Source organism: Dromaius novaehollandiae, chromosome 16 (assembly GCF_036370855.1).
Source record: "Dromaius novaehollandiae isolate bDroNov1 chromosome 16, bDroNov1.hap1, whole genome shotgun sequence".
NCBI lineage: Eukaryota > Metazoa > Chordata > Aves > Casuariiformes > Dromaiidae > Dromaius > Dromaius novaehollandiae.
The window spans coordinates 2,233,836-2,250,312 of record NC_088113.1 but is presented as its reverse complement, the minus strand read 5'-3'; the positions used below and the strand labels follow the sequence as shown (position 1 = coordinate 2,250,312).

At 43.0% G+C, this 16,477-nt stretch overlaps 1 long non-coding RNA gene across 2 annotated transcripts in view; it reads right to left on the bottom strand.

Moving 5' to 3' along the window:
* The window catches only part of LOC112990726 (uncharacterized), a 164,406-nt gene that overhangs the window by 14,062 nt on the left and 133,867 nt on the right, over positions 1-16,477 (bottom strand). Inside the window, exons 7-8 of one of the 2 annotated variants that reach the window (XR_010391834.1) lie at positions 9,339-9,865; positions 3,428-3,476 (exon numbers count right to left, since the gene is read on the bottom strand). This is a non-coding gene — a long non-coding RNA (uncharacterized LOC112990726). Of the gene's footprint in view, positions 1-3,427; positions 3,477-7,315; positions 9,866-16,477 lie in introns of those variants that run through there. The other variant, XR_010391833.1, reaches the window with a different exon arrangement.

The window sequence follows — 16,477 nt, the reverse complement described above, 5'->3', positions numbered from 1 at the left end:
TGTGTTCAGTGTATAAACCACAGTGTAACCACAACAGACAGGATGATAGATTAAATAATCCTTTCTTTTTTTTTCTCTTGAAAATGATACTTCAGCTTTGCATTTTTATCCCGCTTATTAAAGAGCTGCAACAGCAGTCAAATAGCAAGCACTCTCTCTGCCCCATCCCTGCTGTCATGCCCAACCTCAGCCTTAGTTGGCCTCCTGGATCCTCCAGCTTGGCTCTGAGCTGGGAGGGAGCCAGCTGTGCTGGATCATTAATTTGCTGCCTTTCAAAGCAATCGCATTTACACACTGGACCCCAGTGAGTTGAGCCATCACACTATTTACAGCATATTTCTCATTTTAACAGCAGGAATACACTCAGAGCTAGACTTTAAAACAGAGCTTGGTTGGCATATTGCGAAGCCATGCTAAACTTTGGACTGTCACAAGTAGCTTTGCCACAGCAGTTGTTTGGCACCGAGCAATAAGGCGCAACAGTACTATCTGTTCCCAAGGGCGCCTGTGAAGAGCTGCATGTTGCAACGCTGCCAGCACAGACCTTGTCCTGCACGTACCCACCACCTGGAGGGACGGGGCTTGGGTTGCTGGTGGAGCTCCCTGGAGCTAACAAAATGCAGACAGTAAGTAATACTGATGAGGTCTGGGGAAAAAACTCCCTCTCTCACTCCAGCCTGAGATGTGGCTGAAGTCCCCAAGGCAAGTCAAGCCTCCGGCTGGACCTGCTGCACTCCCACAGGGTCTCTGGGCAGCCAAAGGAAAAGGTGGTGAATGTATGAAGTGCACCAGAGTTGTTGGTGTTTCACATGTCTGTAGTTGGTAATGTGGTATTTCATGGAAAAGACAAAAGAAAGTCTGAGACTCGTGTCACAGAGAGAGATGTATGAGAGAGAAAGGGACATGCATGCAGAGAAGGAAGCAGAGAGAGGGGGGACAAAAGTCCCCAGTGGAGAGCAAACTACATTCATGAAACATTGCCATGCTAAATACATTGAAATTGGGATTTTCTAATAAGTTCTACATCAGTTTAGCTCAGTGTGGCAGTGAGGAGAAGCCCAGGATACTGCTCCATTCAGCTTTTGTAAAATCTCAGAACAAAAGGAATGTTTCCTTTTTGTCATATATCTACCTATTTGCCTGTTCTGGCCACCTGGTGTGCTACATTCTTCGAAAACCTGTTTGTGAGAAGCATTTAGATATCTGGATCAAAAGCCAGGACCAGAATCAGCCTCAGGGCAGTCCCTAGCAGAGAGCCTGGGGCAGCGTTGGACAGCCATGCAGCTATAGGGGTAGCTTTACATTTGCTGGCCTTTAGTTGAGTGGGGCTAGAAGTGGCCCAGGCAGCACTGGGCAGAGAGGAAAATGTCATCCAAACTTGGGTCAGTGGAATGGCTCAGTCTAGGAATGGTTTTCAAAGATGAGCTATGGTAACTGAGCCAGTAAACTATAGAGTTGCTGTGGTAGGCTCTGTTTCTACCCACGAATGGCTGATGCAACTTCTGAACTGATGACCCCCCCCAAGCACCTGGAGGCATGACAAAGAGTCAGCCCCAGATTCTCATTTTCATTCAGAGAAGAAGAGAGCAATCAAGTTCTGCCAAGTAAGCTAACCTACAGCAAACACCCCACCAGATTAGCAAGTTGATGTTCTTAATGGCAGCTTGGACGCAACACAGCACTACCCCTTGTCTCATAGTTGGGAGAATGTCCCTCATATCCACAGAAAACTGTGTTAGGAGAGAAACAAATGTTTTTGAGAAATCCCATGCTGCAGGAATTTTGCTCCCACTTTGCACAGTGTGGAAGAGCAAAGTCTTCCAGCATTGCCAGGATCTGGAGAGAAGTATTTCTTCTTCCTTTAGTACAGAAACGTTTTTTTCTTTGCTCTCATTTTATTTTAGAAACCCTGCTTGATAAATTACTGGAGAGCCTCATTAACTGCAAAGATTTGTCAGTTTTCCCAAAGCAATCAGGGTGTTAGACCGAAGGAGCAAATGGAAAACTGAAATGGAAGCCAAGCACAGCCCTATTAATCCTGTGTTATGGATCGACATTTGTCAACTCTATTGAAGTCTGTTGTACCAAATAGAGCCCAAGAGACCACTCAATTACTTTATCTCTGAGCAATTAGGATCCTGCTCCTTCAGGTCAATCTGTTATCACAGAGAAAAAAATTTGGATACAAGATTAACAGTGGAAAATTCACAACCTTTTGTTTTGGGTTCTTTTAGAAGAAAAGAAACAGATTTTCCTTTTCAAATGCTATGCCTAAGGAAATGAGAGTTCACTGAAGTCAGTGTTAGAGAGGGGCTCCCCTGCATGGTCAGTGTCATGTTCCCCTCTCCATCTTCTACCTGGACACTACTGCCTTTGCCAGATGACTGCAGAAGGGATCAATATGTTCTTATTGCCATAAAAGACTTATCTGTGGTCAATAACCTGGTACACTGAGAGATGTCCATAAAAGAAAGATTGAAGGAAGTATGACTGTTTGTTTTACCACATAAACAAAGTACTGCTAAGGTAGATAAGAGGTTTCAGGTAAGGTAGATCATGTGGCACTCTTAGGTCTCTCTCAGCAATGTGAGAATGAAGGGTTTTCAGTAGAAGAAAGAGGCAAGTTTTTTATTGTATGTGCATTGTTCTGTAGCTCATCATTCATCTGCAGAAGCCACATACATCACATATCAGTAGAAGCACAAGTTTGGAAGAGTTTTTAAAAGAATACAGAAAGGTGTAAGATAGGAGAACAACTGAGCTATAAATTTCCCATGCTCAAGGACACTTAGCTTTTACTTCAAACATACAACTTCTGCTTCTGACCTTAAAAAAGGCATGTGTGTCTGGAAGTGTGTCCTTTCAAGCAAGAATGTCTGTTAGTCTAATAAAAAAAAAAAAAAAAAAAAAAAAAACTGCCTCTGCCTGCAAGCCTTCCTTTCACATCTTCATGGATAGAGCAATATTAACATTCATGAATGGCGACTGAAGCTAAGTCTACTTTGCTTTCCACCACTGCATTCAAGCACTCTTTCCTGAACTGAGTCTCATCTAGGTAATTTGGGTACAGGTAGGAGCACAACTGTGGTACAATGGACTTCAGCCACCAAATATCAGGTCTTGGGAGGATATATGAAGCCTACCCTGAAACCTGCATTTTCACAGCTTGACTTCTATCTCTGCTTCAGGAGGATTGGTGAAAGCCAATTTACAAAGAGCTACAGAAACTGCAATCAGATCTCTTGATTATTCCATTACTGCCCACTGAGGTTTTCCTTTTTCCTACGAAGCAGTTGGTACCAGAGAATGGAAAGGGCAAACACTTGCATCTGAGGCTGCTTACTAGAGCTCCTGAGATAATTAAGGTGTTGGTGTACAAAAAATAGCAATGAGTGAGGAATGGGAAACCAAATTACCAAATTCTTACCTTCAGGTTCAGGACCCTCTTTCACAGGTGGAAAACGAGAGAAAGAGCCCTGCAGAATAAATAAATAAGTAAAATCAAAATTCATATGGTAAGTTGTTTCCAGTGAATGATGCAACCAATTTGTACAGCTTCTCTTCACTGGAAGATTGGAATTATATATTGGGATTAATTTACCAAGTGAGTCATGTTTGGTGACTAAATCACTAGTTTTCTCCCTTCTTCTCCTATTATTCCTCTTATTTCAGCAAGCTTAATTCTTTCTTCTGTTCATCAATCATTCCCAGTTTCTGAAATTTCACCCCTCTCTCTTAGCTCTTGAATGAACAGACTGAATGAATGCATTTTCACCTCTGGACTGTTGACTCACTGCTCTTTTTTTATAATGAGAGACTGACCTTCTGGGCCACATGGTACTGCCTTATTCCTTGATCTAATGACTGAAATGTTTTAAAGAGGAGAAGAACAAGCACAGTTAAAATTAGTATCTCTCCCAATATCATTTAAGCCCATCTACAGTTTATGAGGCATATACTGTGTGGCTTCTGTAATATATCCAGATATTTCATCACAATAACACTCAAGAATCTCACTGGTGTTATGGTGATGTTTTCATCCATTAATGCCACTTGGATGGAGGACTGGGTGTAATAGCATCTCCATTTCACAGCTAGGGGACTAAGACCCAGAAACAGCTTCTCACATATGGGAGGGCTGTGGCAAAACCAAGTGTCATCGCCAGGCTTCCTGAGGACTTACTGAATCCACTGTTCTGTTGCCCAGTGCATTTCTGCCTGTCCACACACACTTTTGTACAAATACAGCACAGGTATTCGTGGAAGGAAAGGTTGTGATCAGGGCAGGAATGATCCCAGCATCACCCCAAGGCACTTTCCCATAATGCCTGGAAGGTCAACTATGAGCCTCTATAGAGAAAGGTTCCTCCTCCGGTGCAAAGCCCCTGGTGCCAGACAGCCCACAGAGCAAACCATGCAGCAAAGGGTCTTACCAAGACACTTCCTCTCCCCCATGATTCATTTCCCACCTGAACTTGCAGGAGGAAAATCCCTTGCATGCATCTCCTTCAGAGAGAAGAACAGCAAGGTGCTGCATGCTGCTGATGCAGTATTTCCTGTCACTGATGGATCAGGAGCAGCAGCCATGGATTGAAAGTGCCAATACACATCACAGCCCAGCCCAGCTCCAGCAGGCAGCTGCCCAATAGTCCCTGCTGCTCCAGACTTCAAGGGCAAGTATTTCCCCCTTGAGCCAAACATGTTTGACTCATAAATGCTCTGTAAAGGAGGGGTAGAAAGCGAGGTGATGAAATTTGCTGATGATACAAAGTTGTTCACAGCTGTAAAGATGAGGGTCAGCCATGAGGAATCACAGCTGGACCTTACAGTTCTGTCTGAGCAATGGGCTAGCTGAGGAAATGCGTCATTGATAAATCTAACATAATGCATATAAGAAGAGCAATCTTAATTTTACATAGTCTAGGATGAGGTCTGCTCTGGTCTTTGCCACTGAGGACCAGCACAGTGGGCAGTGGGCAGCACAGTGGGCAGTGATATTTATAAGAAAATTTCAAGTCAATACTCACCTGGGAGTGTGTGTATCTGTCTGTGCACGTGTGTACGTTTTAATTTAGTCTCAAGAGAAGGATCTGAGCTTGTAAAATCTCTGGGTACATGATTTATGTTCAGAAAGGGCCTTCTGCATTGCAGATGGTGTTAAAATCCAAATGAAGGATGTTATTTTGCTGGAGACAGAGAAATTTGTTGTCTCAAGGGCTGAGAAGCACAAGAAAGCTGGTTACTACTCCTGTTTGCTGTGAGACTTGCCTGTATCCTAGGCTCTGTCTAAACTGGAAACACTTTCCTGCTATGGAGATCTGCTCTAATCTGCTGGTAAAATGCATACATTGATGTGAGGCACCCTCTTTGTAGCATAAATCATTTTCATAAGTAAACACAAATGATACAAAAATTACCAACGCAAAAGTCTCCCTTGGGTGTGGGTGTCTTCCATCAATGTGGATCCTGTGAATGCAAAGGACTACTGGCCTAATTCACCACTGCATCGCTCCAGGGCCATGCTGGGATAACTTTGTTGACGTTCACAGAACTACACAGGTAATAATCCAGCATTTCTGACTGTCCAGTAAAGCTTGTTGCTTAAGTCTTGGTCCACTTTGCCCAACCTTTAAGGAATATTGGACATACTGGAATGTGGCCTCTGAAATATCCCATAAAATAATCTCTTCCAAAGAAGTATCCCTCCAGACTCCTATCTGGCTCTCACTTTATGCAATTTGAGATAGTCAAAGAACTTTACACGCTACATTGCTCTCAGAAATAGAATTCTCCTAAAACACAGCTTTAAGCAGCAAGTATTTCAGTGTCTAGAATTATGCTAACCACTGCTCATCTAAATTATTATATTAACTGGAAAGGGGGAGCACACACAATTTAACAGGGGAGAAAAAGCAACAAATCTAAGAAGAAAAAATGATATTTTATAGAGAGAAGAAAGCCAGGAATCTAGATGCTGTAAAGGCTTTGGTGGACTTTAAGAACCTTTTATTGTGGGAATTTAGAAGCTTTTTCTTTTCAAGGTAGACATTATGGAAGGCAATACCAGGGCAAGCATAACGGCAGAGCCTAGACACCAGGGCAGTCGGTATCATTTGGCAGTGATGAAGAGGTTGTGGCAGACCTCAAAGCTATGCCATATATCACCAAATTAGTGTGTCTTAATCTGGGTTATGGAGATGTTCAAAAGTAGTTAATCCAAGCTTCAGAGGACCCTTCATGCAGAGGACCCTTTAAACTTGTCTGCTCATCAGCGGGATTACTGGTTCCTTCCTGCCTGGGAAAAAGGCCTCCCTGCCAAAGTGAGAAGTACCTGCTGGTTCAGAGACCTCTCCTCCCTTTTACATGAGGCTGGACACAATTAATAATTTTGACATTGACTTTGTGTAATAATTGGGCATCTGAAGTAACCTGTCACTGCTGGAAATACTAGGGAAGCGCTGTCCTCTCCAAGTTAATGGCCCTCACTCTGCCAGGCTTGGAGCTTCAGAGGTAGAGGGGTTTATCTTTCACTTCACAATCACAGAACACATATGTGGAACAGACCATGAGTTCAGCTAAGGAGCTACTGGGTAGCAGCACATGTGTTGGCCTGTGGGTCCTCCATGGGTCCGGGATGTCTCATATTCTGCAGGTGATTTGCCACCTTGCCTAGCTCTCCACTGGTCAACACCAAAAGCCAGAAGCCATGTGTGGCCTTGTTTTCTCACAGATTTTCAGGGGACCAGAAATACCAGCCTCTGAAATCTGAGTATTTTGTTAGCCCCTTCAAGTTCTTCTTTAGCAATGAGATCAAAGCCGCTATACACTACTATGCCTCCAGCGATGCTAATTTAAGAGAAGCATCACTAAACCTCCTCAGTCAGAGGACAGAAATTATATTAAAAAATGTTTACCTACAAAGAGTTAATGATTCCTATGGTTGTTAATTCAGCAGGGGAGGGTTTTTCTGAGCAAAGCAGCTGGGAATCAGAACTCCTCGGTCCTATTCCTGTCTCTCCCCTTAGCTCACTCTCATATGTTGGGAAATGCTATTTAATCATTTAAGAACTTTGCTTTCTCATCTGGTAACAGAAATATATGTGTGTGTACATGTACACACAAATGTAAGTGTGTATGTGTGTATATATATCATGTTTATAAGCATATTTTGCAGAGTCTTGTGAGTCAAATAATGAATGTTTTTAAAGCATTTTGAGCTCTTTTGTTGACACCAGCTGAAGCAATACAAAGCACTATTAGCCATTTCAGAGCTCCCTTTGCAGTGCATGCAAAGAACTGTTAAATAAACAGGGTGAAAAGCAGTAAAACATTGTATTTTACATTTCTTTGGGAGAGAAAAAAACTCCATTTTATTTACTCAACGTTTTTGCTTCAGTTATAAAAAAGACAAGTAACGAAAATGCTTTCTTACTACTTTAAAGCATGTTGGCTGAGATCTTAGCAGCAATGGAAGGTATATTTATCATATAACAGCAGTAGGAATTGGTAATACATACATAAACTTCCTTTAGAATCAAGGTAAGCTTGAGAAAAGGGACTCTGTCTCTGCAAGCACTGTGAGAAGACAACACTAACTCATAAAGTTCTTCAGCCTACGCAATGCCTATGTGCATGTATTGGTTTCTTATTGTATTGATTATATTGCAGTGATAAAATATAAATTCGGTATACTCAGCAAGGACAGCTTTACTGCCTTATTGTGCTGATCATTACAGAAAGCATAAATTGGGTCATAATTCTGAAGAGTCATCAGAAATTCATGTGCAACTCAAAGTTATTCATTTGAAATAGTGCTTATGAGATCTTCAGGAGAAGATCAATATATAAGTGTGTGTATATCAATGCATGTGGTGTGCTTTTATACACACACCCACGCAAGCGCACGCGCACACACACACGCACACACACTTACTTTCTTTTTTACTCATGCACAGTTAAATTCTAGCAGTGCACATATACAGCCCCGCACAGACAGATAGCCAAGTCACACATCTAGTCTTCTCTGCTTCTGCAAGTGGCTGTTTATCTAGGCAGACAGTGCAAGAGAAGCTCTGAATATTTATGATTTGTTTCCTTCTGTCTCTTGCTCTCCAGCTTATATAGCCGTATGTCAAACCAGCATCCTTTCCTGAGATATGTTCAGAAACAGAGTGCAGAGAACCCAGTTTTTATAGAGGCAGCTTCAAAAGTTTGGGCTGGCCTAGGGAGTAATGTGTCCTTTCCCCACTGCATACCAGAAGCCTGAAATGGGAAACAGCAACATCGTGGAGCCAGGCAGACATGTATGTCCATCTCTCCCTATCTATCTTGCACACTCCCTGCCTGTGGGTTCCCACAAACCAGTGCTGTTCAGTGCAAGTCTTCGCCACCAGGGCCATGGGCCTTGGTGTTTAGCCAGAGGCAGGAGGAAAGCTGGCAGGGAGCTCCTGATGCTGCCGTTGAAGGCAACAGTCAGCCCTCCTGTTGGGAAGACTGGCTGGTGGATGTTAAAGCCTGGCTGTCTCTCTGGCTGACGCCAGGGCGAGGCATGGACAGCAGGAGGTGCTTACCATTCCCTTAAGTCTCTTGTCTTTCCCCGAAATCTCAGACACTACTTCTCCAGGAGTGGAGGCAGAGAAACCCTAAAGTCATCAAGACTCAAATATCTGAGATAGGGAAAGGGAAGGTCTGAAGGGTCTGTCCAGGTGGCAGCCTTGCATCCCAAACATTATGCTGAAGGCTTTTTGTCTATGTAGTCTGTCCTGAGTAAGACCTGCCCAAGGGCATAGGAAGGTGAGTCAGAAGCCAAATGACCCAGTTCTGCACCTGGGTTTTTGTAAACCTGTAAGGGTTTGGACAGTATTAGTGTCCTCCTGTCCTCAATGCCACATCCTGCCCTCAGATAAGCAGGATGTAACAGCACAGCTTGTGACCCCAAAACTGCCACTGCAGTGAGCAGGTTGATAATGGGAAAAGCAAAACCAAATGGGGAAAACATGTACAGTATGTCATATAATCTTTAAACACATTCCGCCTTCTCTCCTTCACTCTTAGAAGTTCTGTAAAAGATAAGCAGAGGATGCATAGATTGTAGTTGCATGGAGAGTATGGATTGTAATTGGCAAGTATGATTATGATTATTGCTATTATTTTAGCATCATGTGTGATCAGATCCCACCATGCCATGCACAAAGTAAGATGTTTTCTCTTCCCAGGAAACTTTATGGAGAAAAGGGATGGGCAAAGGTGGCTGGAGAAAAGTGAAGGGCAGATGGGTGCAGGTATATAGGCATCTGAAGATGCTTTTTGGTGAGATTTTTTTTTTTTAGAGATGATACCTAGTCAGACACTCTGTTCCAGCTTCTCACAGTTACAGCAGCAGGAGGTAAAGGACCACAGTGTCTGAGCCTGAGTCCTTCTGGGGAGTCCACAAGGCAGGACTTGTACCAAAATTCAGACATTTACAAATCAAGCCTAAAGTAATGTTCCTTGGATGCCACTGGATGCCAATAGCAGAGCAAACTAAGCTTGTCAGTATTCACCAGCCGTTCAATGTAGCCGTGGTAGGGCTCTGCTGTCATCACTTTGCAGTCATCTCACAGACAGTGAGATAGCTCAGGAGCTTAGCAGGAGTCTTTCAGCATCATCGCAACAGCCTTCTTGGTGCATGGGGTAGCAGGCGACCGGGCAGAACCAGCTGTGCCCTGAAGTGCTGCCTTTCTTCTGCGTCCAGAGAAGAGCTTAGCTTCAAGAGGCTTTGAAGGCGGTAACAGCAGACCCTATGCTGGAAGGTAGGAGAGGGCTTGACATACTGCCATTGCATATATTGGCTTCAACATCTCACTTCCAGGCACTGGTGTTGTCTCTGGGATAAAAAGATGAGCAGATTTGTATTACTCCATGAAGACATACTGGTCTGTTCAAGGACTAGGCATCAGCAGTTCCCTTTCTTCAGCAGCACTGCTCTCCCAGCTTCCCCTGCCCTTGCCTCTTGGTGTTTGCATGCAGTGTATGTGCACTTTGTTCCCACCACAGAGACTGCTCTTGACAGAGAAACATTGATAAGCAAACCAAGGACAGGAGCATAATGCTGTTTACAGTAGCTGATAATCACAATAATAAATATTTTATTCCCCTCACTTTTGATGTACCACCAGAATTTGATAAAAATATGATTCAATGAGCTAAAGAGACTGTGGAGGACACAGGACTGAAGCATTTCAAAGCGCACTGTCAGGTTATGCTCTGTCTTCTGCAGACTGGCAGCTACACCCAGCCACGATTACTGTACATGTGCCCCTGGAATCCCATTGGATCCTATGTTAGAAATCCATGCTGGAAAGGCAAAGTCAGTCCCACATATGATCAAGGCTGAGCAGATACAACCCCCTCAAAAATCTCAGGAGTAGCCCATATTTTGACCAGCTTTTCATAATTGCTTGCAAACACCAGCCTACCTCCTCAATTAGGCTGGTTTTGCAGGGGACATAAGTTTTTTTGAAAAACTGGTCCTGCTTTTCAAGTCTCTGGTCCCAGCTCTGGTCCCAGCTGGTCTAGGGCTCTTCACAGTGTCTCTTTCTGTCTGACCAGCTCAGGTGCTCTGCCGTAAGGAAGAGTTGCAAACAGCTCAGAAAGGACTGACCTGTTCTATTTTTCCAGAAATCATTGCTGGCTTTGTGAGCAGAAAGGCTCTAACATCATGTTCCAATCCTCTTCCCAAACTCATCATCAGATTTGAAGACAGAAACATGAACTCTAGCCCTTGCCTGTAAGAGCTAGAGTAGCAGTGGCTCTCACTGATGTTAGTGGCAGGCTGCAATCTACCAGCAACCTTTCATGGGGAGGTGAAGTGTCATACAGGCTGCTGGTACTCAGTATCACTGTGAAGTTTGGTTGCAATGACTAATGAGGCCAGCTTAAGTCTCAGAATGAATTTAATAGCCTCCAACTGCAGAGACTATAAATCTGGTAAAATTAAAGCTACCAAAAGATCAGGTAAGAGCTTCTCAAATTTAAAGGGAATAAGAAGACTTCTTTCTTCCTTTGTATTTTATCAATTAACCTTCAGCAAGCACAAAGGTTTTGCTGGAGCTGGTGTTCCTGCTGGCATCTGGAGAAAAAGATACAAATTGTACAGATTTTTTTCTTTAAGGAGAATATTTTTAATAACCAAAATTTTTCTGCACTTTGAATAATGAGAGTGACTTTTCTCTTTCAAATGCTAAATTATTTCAACCTGAGCTGTTGGAAACCATTAATAATTCAAGGAACTCTGCTTTGGGTAAGAACAACATCTGTTGGAAGGTGTTAAAGCACAGGAATAATCTGGCTTTCAAAGTTATTTTACCATTTTTTATTCTCTTCATGAGAAAAAAAAAGGGATGCATTAGTAAATTATAAGAAGACATTGTTAATATGCCACTTCCTAGACAAGGGGGAATGAATGACTGCAGTCTGAAGGGTACTAACTGATCTACCCTGTCCTCTTTCACCTGAATATCAACAGTTTAGAGCCATGGCTTTGAATCCCTTCAGATCTGTAGACCTCTAAACATTGTCAAGGTAAATGCAGACACCACATGGCCAGTTTAATCAGCCTACTGACAATAGGTTGGCTTTTCCCAACTTCTTTTCCCTGCCTGTTTAGGAAATGGCCATAGGTTATCAGCAGGCCATAGTAATGAAGTTTCTTCTGTAGCCAAAGGAGAGTGAGAGAGCAGAAAAACATGCACCACTGGAGGGTAACTCGAATCTCAATCTTAGAATCCCATGGATTGTGCTCTGGAGGTGCCAGCCTCTCTCTATCCACTGGCTCTACAGAGAAGTCAGATGACTGAAGTAGACCCCAAATCTAATTTGGGAGGGTAAAGGCAGATAAGCAACATTTCATCCCCTTTCCAGAAATGAGTTAAATAAATCAATTCACTTAAAAGATTGGCACAATTTTCAATACAGATCCACATGTACTGTGATATTTCAAGATCTTCATATGTTTAGAGATGGGAATTTTGAGTCAGCTTATTGACAAAGCTGCTTTTGCAATATTCAGTATAGATAGGGCTTTAGAATTATGGCTCTCTGCAAAGTTCGTATGTGGAATTATGTATGGTGCCTATGCCAAACAAGATCCATCTTCATCCTCCTCCAAAACTTGGCCTATGACCCAGATGATATAAGAGCAGTCCTATTAACTATTCTTTGGTATCATTTTCACATGGCTTACACAGAGGTGTTGCCACATAGGTATCACAGTCTCCCATAATACTGCTGTGAGACTAAAGCTATCCTTACTCCCTCACTGAATACTCCTTCCTTTTTGTAAGTTTATATATAATTTCTTTCTTGGTGTTTCACTTCTTAAAAAACTGCATTTTAGAGGGGTGGGTTTGTAGCTTTCACTGTCACAAAAGTGGATAAAGAGAACCTAGAATAAAAAAGGTTTTAGTTAGAAATCTCACAGTGTCTAAGGTAATCCCCTGACAGTGGGGCCTGACATCTGCCTTCCAGGCAGCTGGGATTTTCAGTGCTGTGGAAACTGAATTTATTGCTGTCTCGGCGAAAAATGCAGGAATCCACCCAATAAGAGAAGTTATCCTCTCTGTCTGTACAGGCACAACCAACATTAAAACATTAACAGTTGCACTGAATTTATAGGTGCCATCACTATCATGTAAACAAGGCAAATAACTACATATAGAAATGGGAAAAATCAGGTCCTTCACATGTCTGTCAGTGCATCTGCAGAAAACTGACACTTAAATATTGAGCAACCAGATATCTTACATCAGGTTTAAGACCAATATTAATCAAAGCCCATTTCCAAGGAACATCAATCCCAAGTTTCTGAAAAGCATAGTCAGTTTACTGGAAAAAATGGCCCAACTTTGTACATCATTAGGGTTTGATTCACTCCCTACTGTGAAAGGGGAGGCCTACTTCTAAGCCTCTGAGTGCAGTGTCTGCAGATCAGAGGCTGACACTGAACGTGTTGGCAGGCTTTTGCTCCTGATGATCTACACATCAGCAAGAGGCTTTTGGAAACTGCCTTTGAATGCCAGAAACCTGGAATGACAAGGGATTGGTTTTTATTTAACAAAACATATTTGAGCAACAAAATGTTTTATTGAGCAGATATTTCCTGTGTTCTCCATTCTATTTTACTGTGTCTATACGTCATGTTCTCATTTTATAATCTGCTATATTTAATGTGCGTTCTAAGCCCGTAAATTTTATGTTGGAGTTAAGAATCAACTTGTTTATCATGCACTGCACTTCCTTACTTGTTCTCCTTCTCTTTTCCCCTCTTTTTGTAGCACTCCAGAACAAGAGCTAAGGCAAGAAGAAAGTTAACCAATACAACCAGTACTACCTAGGGGACAACCATTCGTTTCCTTGACACAATTTGGAGCTCATTAACATTTTCTGTAAAAGTATTCTATTATATTGTCCTTTCTATCGCGTGAGCTGCCGCAGACCATATTTTAAGGAGTTCTATCCTGAGAGCATGTGGACTGTGTGGCTATTTTTAAAGTGAAATTCCCAAGGAAAACTCAGTAGTGATTGTTACTATTGATGGATTTTAAAGCCATGATGATAAGCTGCAGTCAGGATCAGCCCTACTAATTGCTCCATGAGCAAGATGAAACTTGGTGAGAGCTTGTCTTCACCCTGTATCATACAACATACACCACCAAGGTGCCTTGGTCCAAGTCCTGGTCTCCACCAACAACAGTAACCTGGCAGAGATGGCCCTTGGCCTGGAGACCCCCATGGTCCTGCGCGGGCCCACTTTATTTGTCAGAGCCACCATCTCCTGCATGCTGCAAGCCTGCGCATCCAGCCAGGCTCCTTGACACAAGCCTGGGTTTAGCATTAAGCTCTGTTACCGACATAGATGGCAGTGAGGGCATGAAACACGGCCAGACAATGCTTCTGCTGCTGTCAGCTACCAGGGCGCATGTCACCGAGTGTTTTCCATGCCTCTGGGAGGGCTGAGTAGGGTCAGGCTTGCTGGTGGGATAAAGGAATTCAGAAGTAGCAGGCAAACCAATTTTACCTGGGGAAACTGGAAATGCATTTTTGTTTTACAGGATTCAATGGGTAAGGAAGAGATGCCTACCTCCTTTCATTATATTGGCTTAGACATAGCAAGAAGGTAAAGATTAATGCCATTAAAACATAACCAATTGGTGCTTAAATGTAACATGACAGATTTACTCAGAATACATTCTAAACTACAGAGTTTTAACAGTGATAATAAAGCATTAAGAGAGACACTGAAGCTTGAAGTAGCAGAAGAGAAACAGTTGCATGCTATGGGAACAGAAATGAATTCCATTTGGTTTTCAGCCTGTATGGAAATGGCCTACGTGCTTAATGTGAGAAGCAGCCATTTATTCCCTGGGCTAGTTCTTATAACTACTCCAACTGCTGAACAATTTAAAACCTATGCATTTTTATAAGTGTCCTTTTTTTACATTTGATGAAAATAACCCTGTGGCATTGGTTAAATTATAAATAGAAAAAACAGGGATGATGCATCGCCAGAATACCAATAGGACAGCTGTAAGGCATCAGCAACACTTGACTTTGTAGTACATATCGGTTTATATTATGAGTTAGAGTGATCACGAATACAGAATACACCCATGTAAAGGTGATTCCATAAGAAAAGTTTCAGACCAGTTGTTCTGAAGTTGTACAGCCCTGTGGTAAATCCTGGCAAGCTTATAAGGCACAGCGATCTGGAGTAGTGTCTTCACAAGGGATGGCAAGGGAACATGCAGGAACTGGATGGCGCATCACTGAGTTAAGCGGCGAGCATAGGCTGTGCTTTCTATGGACAAAAGCCATGGTTTGTTACTGCTGTTGTTGGCTCACTTTGACTGCACTGATTATATGTGATGGTGAAGCCTTTTTTTTCTCAGTCTCTTTAGTGTAATCAAAATAAATACATCAATAAGAAAAGCGCAAGCTGCTACAATTTACATATCATGATTATGATGCAGACTGGATCACCTGGTCTCTGCTTCCTAATCCACCTCCCAGTAATTTATTCCAGCACTCAAACCCCTTCATGACTGCTGTTAAAAGCTCAGCTCTCCAATCTCATGCTTGTATAGCCTTTAGATTGCACCGCTGGGCACATATGGATGTGTATGCACTCCCATACAACCCTACGCAACCTTAATTCACCCCCTTGTATGCATGCATCATGACACAGCATATGCCTACACAGTCATCCAGAGAATTGACTGCAGTTCACTCAGCTGTTCACAAGTTGCCTTTGTGCAGAGCTTAGATCCCAGCAGTAATGTAGCTGTGTCAGCCCGGGCTGCTTCATGAGTGCCAAAAGTACACAGGACCATCTGCAAACACCTGGGCTCCTCACCCCGACGCACTCCCTTGTGCCACAGACTCCCCAGGGTGGGTGCCAGAGCAGGCGGGCTTAAAGAGAGCACAGCCAGATCTTTGGCTGGCAAGTGAAATACACTCTATTTATCAGACTGGACACTCTTTTTCTCCATATTTCAAGATATGTAGTAGGGAGGAGCGGAGGGGGGAGGGGGGAATTGTATGCAAAAGGCAAAATACAAATGCTTGCAGTGCAAAAGCCAGCTCTCTTTCACTACTGAGTAGCAGGTGTACAGATATTGTGCAGGGGCTGCACACTTTAAAGTGCAGAATTTAACCCAATTTTACAAGTCAGAAAATTCTGAGAGAAAATTCAGGTACTTCAAAAATGTCATCATGTAAAACTGAGAAAGCAACACAAGTACCTTTGGGTATGCCCTCTCTTTGTATCATTTTCACACTAAACATTGGTGGTCAGCAGCTCTGGAACACACTAAAACTCAGATTTCTTATACATACATTGCTGTGAATATGGCCTTCAACCTTGAATTTTAATTTTTAATAACTTCCAAAAATCTGGACTCAGAATGGCTCGACAACTTAACAGTATTTGTGGTTGAGGAATTGACATATATATAAAAATAAAAAATTTCTGTGCTCTAAGGCATTTGCATAAGTGTGCCAAGTTATGAATAAGCTGTCGGCACTAGTGCTGCATGGCTTAAACCCAGGGTACTCAACCATCCGCCCATCAGGACAATCCAGCCCACCTGCTGCCCTTCTCAGAGGTTCTCTGCCTTCCCAGGGACCCCTTGGACACAGGCTGGCAGTGGGCTGCAGCTACCAGAACTGCTTTGGTTAAGGCAACAGCTACTTCCAGGCAGCCTGGGGAGCTAGTGTGGCTCCAGGGCAGCCCCTTGGTGCTCATACTGCACTCAGGGTGTCAGAGCTCATCTGCACTTGAGACGGATAGTTACTATAGCATGTAAGGATGTGCACTGCCTGTTTGCTTACTGGGCTTGCTAACAGCACCTCCTCAGTTCCTGGTCTGCATGCTGCCTTCTTACAGGCTTCAGCATCTGCCGCACAGACCTTGCAGTGTCACTGTGCAACATCCCATTTG